The sequence below is a fragment of the Saccostrea cucullata genome, unplaced genomic scaffold, assembly GCF_032062105.1.
Source record: "Saccostrea cucullata isolate Sc308-1 unplaced genomic scaffold, CSIRO_AGI_Scuc_v1 ctg1001, whole genome shotgun sequence".
In the NCBI taxonomy this organism is placed as follows: Eukaryota; Metazoa; Mollusca; class Bivalvia; order Ostreida; family Ostreidae; genus Saccostrea; species Saccostrea cuccullata.
In genome coordinates this window covers 115,415-126,604 of record NW_026940940.1, presented here as the reverse complement: position 1 = coordinate 126,604, position 11,190 = coordinate 115,415, and positions in this window count along the sequence as shown.

The following is an 11,190-nucleotide window of genomic DNA, read 5'->3' as shown; positions in this document are numbered from 1 at the left end:
GGCCTACTCTACTAACTAGACAGTGATTCATGAGCAACTCGTTTATTGATCAGGTAGATTGTTATGATCGAATATGCATATTAAGATTTTTATCATGGCTGTTAATTACAAGTGCGTTCAGTATGCATGGCCGAAGGAATATGGGGCCCCGATAAATTTCCCGATATATAGTATAATAGAGAAAACATAGTTACTACATGCCTTGTGTCCTATCAATAATACATGTTGCTTGTCACAGATGATTTTTGGGAGTTGATAGTGCACCCCTCCTGAAAATCAATGAATATGCCCCCCCCCCCTTTCCCCCAATCTGAAAGGCTTCAAATGGCTGAAATGGAATTTGAATTTGAATGTAATGCTTTTAACACGTTACAAAATTAAGCCTTAAACTTCAGGCCTTAAGTCCTCACCCGTGCAGATGTCAAGAATTTTACAATTTTTGGTGAAGGCATCGTTGCATGATATACATGGGATATTAGAAGAACTTTTGAAGTAGAAAAATGCCTTTTAAATTAGGCCACACCAATAAAATTTCTTGTTCATCGGACCGCCCGCTCGTAAAAAATATTATTATTTTAAATTTCCCGCTTCCGAAAATTTTCGTTCCATTTCCCGCTACTTGAACCACAGTGTATGCAAGTTGTAGGTAAAATCGTTTCCACCTCAGACAAATCTTAAACAAATTCCGTGTTTATTTTAAAAACCACAGCAATTTCATTTCTTTTCAACATTTTTCAAGTTTTACATGTACTAATTCCAAGCTGTCGTGGATTAGCCAAAATATATTTAAATATCTTTGATTCTTTATTTTAAAATATATACCAGGCAACCCTTCAGAGTAGAAAATTATATCCTCATTTTTTACATATTATATTTTCTCATTTTACTTTTTATTACTGATAATCAACCTTGTTATTTTGCGTTCTATGCCAATTATTTTTTTATTATATATTTATCAATTACTATATGCAATAATAACTTATCACTATTGGCATTAAAATGATAAATAGTAATGAGACATACTTGTCAACAGTTCTACAATGTTTTTTTTTTATGTGAAGTGTTTGGGGCGATGTTCAGCTTCTGATATTGTGCATAAATACATAAAAAAAATGATATCAGTACTGCTGTTGTAATTGGCCAGTTTTATGCGATTGTTCATAGTCTTAATCGCATCACATTTTGTTAATACTGTTTTCAAATATATGTAAAAGATGTAGGTAACAAACACTTTTTAACAGTGTTAAATGTACATGTATAAAACCAAGCAAATCTTATACAGGACAAAAACATGGATTCCAGAAATCATCAAATGTTTGGGGTGCATAAGTGAGTTAATATTCTATATTATTAGGCGATTTATTTACAGAATTTTGTACCTTTTTGAAATGAGAAACATGTATCAAATGCCCTAATGATACTCTAAACACACAGATACTTGTGGACAAGACCCCCCCCCCCGATATTCAACCCCTCGGCTAATCGGACATTTTTTTCAAAAAGTATATTTATTACACTTATTCATCATGTGTACAATACGAAAAAAATCGTCAAAACCCCAAAACAATCGCTCCACAAAAATATTCCCTTATAATGTATAGTAGGGTATTCTTTTTTTTTTTTTTTGGAGCGATTATTTTGGGGTTTTGACGGGCGGTTTAGGATCTTTCGTCCGATATATTTTTATTAAGAGTTTTCTTTTTCAATATACATGATATATGCAAAAAATATAAAATACTCTTTTTAAAAAGAAGTTTGCAAAACATTTTACACATTAAATTTAAAGATTTTGTCCGCAAAATGTCTGCAAACTAAGACTTTTACCGGTTATGAAAATTGCATAATTTGGTTAATATAAATCTTAAAATCGGTGACTCCAACTGACCTAGTCGATAAATGGGTAGCAACTGTTTCTTCTTGGCACTTTGAAGTAAAAGTTGCGAGTTCTTCGGATGAGACTTTAAAAACCGATGCCCTGTGTCAGCGGCAGGCGATGGCACGATAAAGATCCCTAACTCCTCAATGGCTTTGAGTGCCGAGTAAAGGTCAACATTTGAAGCCCTTCATCAGCGTACGGTGACGTCTCCATATGAGTGAAAAGTTCTCGAGAGGGACGTTAAACAATATACGATCAACAATCAAAAAGCCGTTTGTACTCGAAGTACAGTACCGAAAGGACACAACCTAACAAAAAGCAAACCCGGAGCGGACCCCGGGTTCGCTCTCTGGGTCCGCTTCGGGTTCGCTCGGGGTCCGCTAGGACTGACCCCAAGCGAACCCGTAGCGATCGAACCCGAAGCGGACCCAGAGCGAACCCGGAGCGGACCCAGAGAGCGAACCACAAATTCAGTAGCGGTCTTTGAAAGCGAAAGCGCTTTCCGTATTTCTTTACAGAGCTGTCAACCAGAATTAGCGATTAACCAATCAGCGCGTCGACCAATAAAAATGGCATATTAATTTGAATAAATATATTTGCAATCTCCAAAAATATTTGTCACACAGTTGCCAACCGTGATAGAAAGTTTTACTAGAATGTGCAATTACACAGATATATGAGAATGAATATATTAAAAGTGCATAAACTGCGTCACTGACCGTGAATCTCACAAACAGTGCATATTTTTACCATTTTTTTTAACAATAACTTATAAATCTGTATAACGAGAAATATATTTCACACGCACTTATTTATTTAAACAAATGATTTTACACTTGTGTTGCTTAATTTTGATGTCAACAAGAGGCCCACGGGCCTTATAGGTCACCTGAGTATTGTGCAACAACTTTCAAATTATTAAATTTGGTTCCTGTTTTAAACCAAAGGCCATAAAATTCGCAATTCACAAGTTTGAAAGAGGCACCATTGCTTATCATAATTATAGAATTTTACATAATACCAAAAGGTAGATCAGAGTAACAAAGAGAAAATGCACTTCCGCTTTATAACTAGTTGTGCACATCATCCCATAGGAACCACTGACCTTGGGGCCACATATTTCAAAATTTTGAAAATTTTATCATAAAATGGTTGATTAATACCTAAGAGCAGATTTCAAAGCATTAATTTTATTTTCATACTTTGTACCACCACCCCCCCCAAAAAAAAAACACAGGAAGGGGGGCATAAAAAAAATAACCATTTTGCTAGATGCACCTTTCTTCAAAATAAATATATATTCTTAGATCATTGGCATAAAACCCAGGAGCAAAAAAGAAGGTTTTCAAAGAATGTATTTTCACTATATTATCAATAGAGCCCCGCCCTAACACCAGAACTCCTGACCCTGGGGCCACAAAATTCACAATTTTGGAAGAGGTACTCTTGCTTTTCATAACTATATACTTAGTTATTTTATTTAATACCCAGGTGCAAAGAAGAAGGTTTGCAAAGAATAAATGCATTTTCACTATATAATCAATAGGGCCCCTCCCTAACACCAACACCCCTGACCCTGGGGCCTCAAAATTCACAATTTTGGAAGAGGCACTCTTGCTCATCATAACTATGTACTTAGTTATTTTATTTAATACCCAGGAGCAGAGAAGAAGATTTTCAAAGAAATCATGCATTTTCACTATATTATCTATTTAGCCCAGCCCTAACACCAGAACCCCTGACCCTGGGGCCATGAATTTCACAATTTTGGTAGAGGACTCAATGCTCATTACATTCATGCCAACAGTTTGCCTGCTTGATTTCCAGAAGTAAAGAAGAAGATTTTTTAAAGATTGCAATAATTTTAGTGCTTTTGGCTCCACCCCTCAGGACCCAGGGGGTGGGGACCATAAAATTCACAATTTTTCCCTCTTCACCCATGCTGTATACCAAGGTTGGTTGAAATTGGTTCAGTAGATTTAAGAGAAGAAGCTGAAAATGTTTAAATGTTAACACACGACACACGACGCACGACGACGGACGAAAACGGATAGCAATAGGTCACCTGAGTTAATCAGGTGACCTAAAAATATATAACAAATTAAAGCTTTACTTGGATATACATGTACATACAAGAATTTTTCTTCAATTTTCATTTTTGGAGTAGGGATAATTATTTACTATGAAATGAAGTGAATTAAGGTCTTCCGTCTTCAGCGGAAGACCTTCTTGTTATTCTTAGGTTTCTTTTCCACTATTTTTATTATTATTATTAGGGTCTTCCGTCTTCAGCGGAAGACCCTTCTATTATTCTTCGGTTTCTTTTTCACTTTTATTAAGGTTTTCCGTTTCCAACGGAAACCTTATTCTCAAAAACGGCTTGATGGATTTCCATGAAACTTTCAGGACTTATGTAACATTACTTGAACCTTATGCATTTTTTCCGTTTTGATGACGTCACTTCCGGTTTGGAAATATTGCCGATTTTATGAATTTTAAAGGGTCAGGTTGTCTCCAGACTTTCTCAATAATGGCTCTAGATAGAAACATAAAACTTTCAGGTATGATAGAGAAAAGTCTATCGATATGCGTAACGTCTTTTGTTTTTACCGAAAGTGCAGTACGTCGGCGCTGGCTATGGCTCGAAAAATGACAAATCGCAAATTTCAAAATTTTTAACACCTTTTTGTACGATATCTTTTTACCTGTAAACATTTTGTTTAAACATATTGAACAAAAGAAGTGTAAAATTTCAAGATCATTCAAATGATATCTTAAAAAAGGGGCTGGCCCCTAAAATTAAGGGCCTAGAGGGGCCGAAAGTTTTTCTTTCATAAGTCAAAAAGTATTAAGAATTTGTAAGAGGTCGAAGAAGCAAAGTTGTTCAAAATGTCAAGCTTAATCTACTGGCGTCGTCGAAATACGTCCGGCGTCGTCACTTCCGGTCAAACCGGAAGTAGTCGGAAAATGCGTTTTTTTGCCGTTCTTGACAAGTCTTGTGGTTACACATGTCTCTGGAAGCATAAAACGTAATTTCTCCGTCCGTCGTCGTCACTTCCGGTCAAACCGGAAGTAGCAAAAATGGCTTATTTTGAAGGTTTTGATGCAAAAATGAAATTATAAAGTCACTGGAAACTTTTTATCTCTTTGCTTTCTTTTGTTCTGTCACTTCCGGCACTTCCGGTCAAAACCGGACGGAAGACCTACTCGTTGCTTTGCAACGAGCTTTGCTCTAGTTAAGGTCTTCCGTCTCCAACGGAAGACCTTATTGTTTTCGTTCGGTTTCTTTTTCCCTATTATTATTAATTTTTTTTTTCTTACCGATTTTGTGCACGCGATTTCTCAGAAACGGCTCGGTCGATTTTCACGAAACTTTCAGATCTGATAGACATTGTTCTGAACCTTATTGGAAATTTTTTATATGTACGTCGTCACTTCCGGTCGTGAGATATGGACGGTTTACTGATTTTTAGAGGGTCGGCTTGTCCTGGCAATCACTGAAAAAGGAATGAAGATATTGACTTGAGATTTTCAGTGAAGGTAGAGGAAGGATTGCTGAATTGCTTTTTTGAGTCTATATCTTTCCAGCGCAAAAGGCGTTGAAGCTCGCCTGAGCCGAAAAATAGGCTCGGAAATATCTCGCAAAATTTAACACGTTTTCTCTGATATCTTGATACCTATCAATAATTTGTTAAAAGATAGATAATAAAAGTTGTTCAGCATTAGATTTTCTATCATTTGATATAATGAAAAGGGGTGTGACCCCTCAAATAAAGGGCAAACAGGGGCCAAAAGTCTCTCATCTATAACTCTTTATTCATCAATTTTTTGTTATAAATAACTGAAACGAAAATGTTTATCATAACAATCTGCAACAATGCATTGTAAAATCGTGATAATATGTTACGTAATAAGGGGTCATAAGGGACCAAAATGCTCATTCTTGGATTCTTTATATCTCCAAAAGGGGAAATATTTTGATAAGCGGTATCGAGTAAAAGATGCTCAGTGTTGTCTTTTAAACATTATACAACCATTCTAAATATGCAATATATAGAACTTTAAAGAATTTAATCAAAGGAGAGAAGTCTTGATATCATTATGATTTAACAAAGATCATTGTCAAAATCATATCTTATCGAAAAATCGGACGGAAGACCTACTCGTTGCTCGCAACGAGATCTCATCTAGTTATTATTATTTTTCTTCCAACCGATTTTGTGCAAGCGATTTCTCAGAGATGGCTCGTCCGATTTATACCAAACTTTCAGATCTGAAAGATATTCAATTGATCTTGATAGGTTTTTTTTGCTTTTTGATGATCTCACTTCCGGTCGTGAGATATGGTCGATTTTCTGATTTTCAGAGGGTCGGCTTGTCCAGGAAACTCCTCCGAAACGACTTAAGATATCGACTTAAGATTTTCAGTGAAAGTAAAGGAAGGTTTGGTGAGTTGTAATTGGGTCTCCAAATCTTTCTAGCGCAAAAAGCGCCGGAGCTCGGTAGGGCCCGAAAAAATGTCTCAGAAATATCTCACAAAATTTGACACATTTTGTTTCATATCTTCATACGCGTTCATAATTTGTTAAAGCATATTGAAGAAAAAATGAGCAAAATCACAAGGCGTTTCATTTGATGTCAAAAAAATGGGGCTGACCCCTAAAATTAGGGGCTCAGAGAGGCCGAAAGTCTTATATCTATAACTCTCTAATGAACAATATTTTGTTATACATTACTGAAGTAAAAGTATTTATCTTAACTATTTGCAACAATATATGATACAATTTTGATCATATGTTACGTAATTAGGGGTCACAAGGGGCCAGAATGTCAAATCTTTGACGCTTCATATCTCGAAAAGGGTGAATATTTTGATAATCAATATAGAACAAAAGATGGCTAGATTAATGTGCTGAACAATATGTATACTTTGAATTTTTGTAAAACGGCCCCATTAAGGACTTGTAGGAGTGGCCCCTAAATATTTATATAAAGCATATCTACTAAACGAAAAGAAATCTCTGAATAGGTGTAGAACAAAAAGTCTTTGAAATCACAAGACCTTTCGTTTGATATCAAGAAAAAGGGGCCGACTCCTCAAATTAGGGGCTGAGAGGGGCCAGAAGTCTTTCATCTTTAACTCTTTAATGATCAATATTTTGTGATGCATTACAGAAGCAAAGATGTTCATATTAACCATTTGCAACAATGTATGATAAAATTTTGATCATATGTTACGTAATTAGGGGTCACAAGGGGCCAGAATGTCAAATCTTTGACGCTTCATATCTCGAAAAGGGTGATTATTTTGATAAGGAATACTGAACAAAAGATGGCTAGATTAATGTGCTAAACAATATGCATACTTTGAATTTTTGTAAAACGGCCCCATTAAGGACTTGTAGGAGTGGCCCCTAAATATTTATATAAAGCATATCTCCTAAACGAAAAGAAATCTCTGAATAGGTGTAGAACAAAAAGTCTTTGAAATCACAAGACCTTTCGTTTGATATCAAGAAAAAGGGGCCGACTCCTCAAATTAGGGGCTCAGAGGGGCCAGAAGTCTTTCATCTTTAACTCTTTAATGATCAATATTTTTTTGATGCATTACAGAAGCAAAGATGTTCATGTTAACCATTTGCAACAATATATGATACAATTTTGATCATATGTTACGTAATTAGGGGTCACAAGGGGCCAGAATGTCAAATCTTTGACGCTTCATATCTCGAAAAGGGTGAATATTTTGATAAGCAATACTGGACAAAAGATGGCTAGATTAATGTGCTAAACAATATACATACTTTGAATTTTTGTAAAACGGCCCCATTAAGGACTTGTAGGAGTGGCCCCTAAATATTTATATAAAGCATATCTCTTAAACGAAAAGAAATCTCTGAATAGGTGTAGAACAAAAAGTCTTTGAAATCACAAGACATTTCGTTTGATGTCAAGAAAAAGGGGCCGTCTCATCAAATTAGGGGCTCAGAGGGGCAAGAAGTCTTTCATCTTTAACTCTTTAATTATCAATATTTTGTAATAAGTATACATTTTGAGAAGCAAAGATATTCATTTTAACGATATGCAACAATATGTTATAATATTTTGATCATATGTTACGTAATAAGGGATCGCCAGGGGCCAAAATGCTATATTTTTTATGCTTTACGTCTCGAAAAGGGGGAGTATTTTTATAAGCAATATTGAACAAAAGATGTTCAGAATATTGGATAAAAAAACAGAAACTTTAAATTTAATGAAGAAAAACTTAATGTCATTCTCTTTTAACGAATATCTCAGTCAAAATCACATCTCATCTTATCTAGAAATTCAACGGAAGACCTACTCGTTGCTCGCAACGAGATCTCATCTAGTTATTATTATTTTTTTCTGTCGATATTTTGTGCAGACGATTTCTCAGAGATGCTTGGACGGATTTATATGAAATTTTCATGGATGATGTATCATGATCTGAAGTTAATATGTTTTCTTTAATTTTTCGAAATTCACTTCCGGTCGTGAATTATCGGCCTTTATTTGGACTTTTAGTGACCATTTTGTCCAGACAAAAACTCAAAAACGACAAAAGCAAGAATGCTGTCATTTTCAGGACTAATAGACAACATATTGTAGTTTTGCACCTATACTTTCAAACCTTCCGGAAGTACTTAGTATGGAAGCTCGGTAGGGGTCGAAATTTAGGACACGAATCATGACTGATTTTTTAAGACATTTTGTATCATATCTTTTAAAGTGTAATTATTTTGTAAAAACATACTGAACAACAATTGTGCAAAATGACAAAATCTTTAATATGATATCAAGAAAAAAATGCTGACTCATCACATTAGGGGCCAAAAGGGGCTAAAAGTCTTTTTTCGATAACTCTTTAACAGTCAATATTTTGTAATACATTACTGAAGCAAAGATGTTTATCTTAACCATTTAAAACTGTATAATATAACTTTTATGTGGTATGGTACATAATTAGGGGCCGCAAGGGGCCAGATAGCTAGATCTTTGACGCTTTGTATTTCGAAAGTGAGAAATATTTTGACAAGTAATATTGAACAAAAGATGTTCAAAATCATGTTCTGAACAATATGCAACCTTTCATTTTTTGCTAAATATCCCCAATAGGGAGTTAAAGGGTTGGCCCCTAAATATTTCTTTTGCAAATAGCTCGAAAACGAAAAAGAATCTCTGAATAGTTGTTGAACAAAAAGTGTTCAAAATCGTAAAATCTTTAAGATGAAATCAAGAAAAAGGGGCTGGGAACTCAAATAAGGGGCCAAGAGGGGCCAAAATTCTTCAATCGACAACTCTTTATCAGTTAATATTTTGTAATACATTACTGAAGCAAAGATGTTTATCTCAACCATTTACAACTATATATCATGATTTTTATGTCGTATGGTACATAATTAGGGGCCGCAAGGGGCCAAATAGCTAGATCTTTGACGCTTTGTATCTCGAAAGTGAGAAATATTTTTACAAGTAATATTGAACAAAAGATGTTCATAATCATGTTCTGAACAAAATGCAACCTTTCATTTTTTGCTAAATGTCCCCAATAGGGAGTTAAAGGGTTGGCCCCTAAATATTTCTTTTGCAAATAACTCGAAAACGAAAAAGAATCTCTGAATAGTTGTTGAACAAAAAGTGTTCAAAATCGTAAAAGCTTTAAGATGAAATCAAGAAAAAGGGGCTGGGAACTCAAATAAGGGGCCAAGAGGGGCCAAAATTCTTCAATCGACATTTCTTTATCAGTTAATATTTTGTAATACATTACTAAAGCAAAGATGTTTATCTCAACCATTTACAACTATATATCATGATTTTTATGTCGTATGGTAAATAATTAGGGGCTGCAAGGGGCCAGAATATTAAATCTTTGACGCTTTGTATCTCGAAAGTGAGAAAGTATCTTGATAAGTAATATTGAACAAAAGATTTTCAAAGTCATGTTCTGGACAATATGCAACCTTTCATTTTTTGCTAAACGGCCCCATTAAGGAGTTGAAGGGTGGCCCCTTAATATTTCTTTTGCAAATAGCTCGAAAACGAAAAAGAATCGCTGAATAGTTGTTGAACAAAAAGTGTTCAAAATCGTAAAATCTTTAAGATGAAATAAAAAAAAGGGGCTGGACACTCAAATTTGGGGTCAAGAGGGGCCAAAAGTCTTCAATCGATAACTCTTTATCTGTTAATATTTTGCAATACATTACTGAAGCAAAGATGTTTATATCAACCATTTACAACTATATATCATGATTATTATGTGGTATGGTACATAATTAGGGGCCACAAGGGGCCAGAATGCTAAATCTTTGACGCTTTGTATTTCGAAAGTGAGAAGTATCTTGATAAGTAATATTGAACAAAAGATGTTCAAAATCATATTCTGATCAATATGCAACCTTTCATTTTTTTGCTAAACGTCCCCATTTTGGAGTTAAAGGGTTGCCCCCTAAATATTTCTTTGGCAAATAGCTTGAAAACGAAAAAAAATCTCTGAATAGTTGTTGAACAAAAAGTGATCAAAATCCTGAGAGCTTTAAAATGATATGAAGGGAAAAGGGCTGATCCCGAATATTAGGGGCCGTGAGGGGCCAAAAGTCGAATTTTTAAACTTTATTGTCCAATGTCTTTTTACTGATTAAGGAAAATAATTAATTTAGGAAAAAAATCTCTATTAAAATCTTATCTCATCTTATCAAGAATTGGACGGAAGACCCACTCGTTGCTCGCAACGAGATCGTATCTAGTTTTTCTTAGGTTTCTTTTCCACTATTTTTATTATTGTTTTTTTTTTCTTACCGATTTTGTGCGCGCGATTTTTTGAGAACGGCTCGATCGATTTTCATGAAACTTTCAGGTCTGATAGAACATCAAAAAATCTAGATATATATTTTTTTATTATGATGACGTCACTTCCGGTTCGGAGTTTTCTGCGATTTAGTGATTTTTAGAGGGTCACTTTGTCCGGAAGTTTTCTCAAAAAGCACTTAACACAGAAGCTTGAAATTTTCAGTGATGCTAGAGCAACTTTTGGAGAAGTGCACTAAGTATATCACAACTACCGGAAGTACGAAGCGCCGACGCTCGCTATGGCCCGAAAATAGTCCTATCAAGAATTTCAAAATTTTAAGCGCCTTTTCAAAGAAAACTTTTTACCTAGAAATATTTTGTTAAAGCATGTAGAACAAGAAAGGTGTAGAATTTCAAGATCTTTTTAATGACATTTCGAAAAAAGGGTTGGACGCTTAAATTAGGGGTCTGTAGGGGCCGAAAGCTTTACCTTTATATCTCAA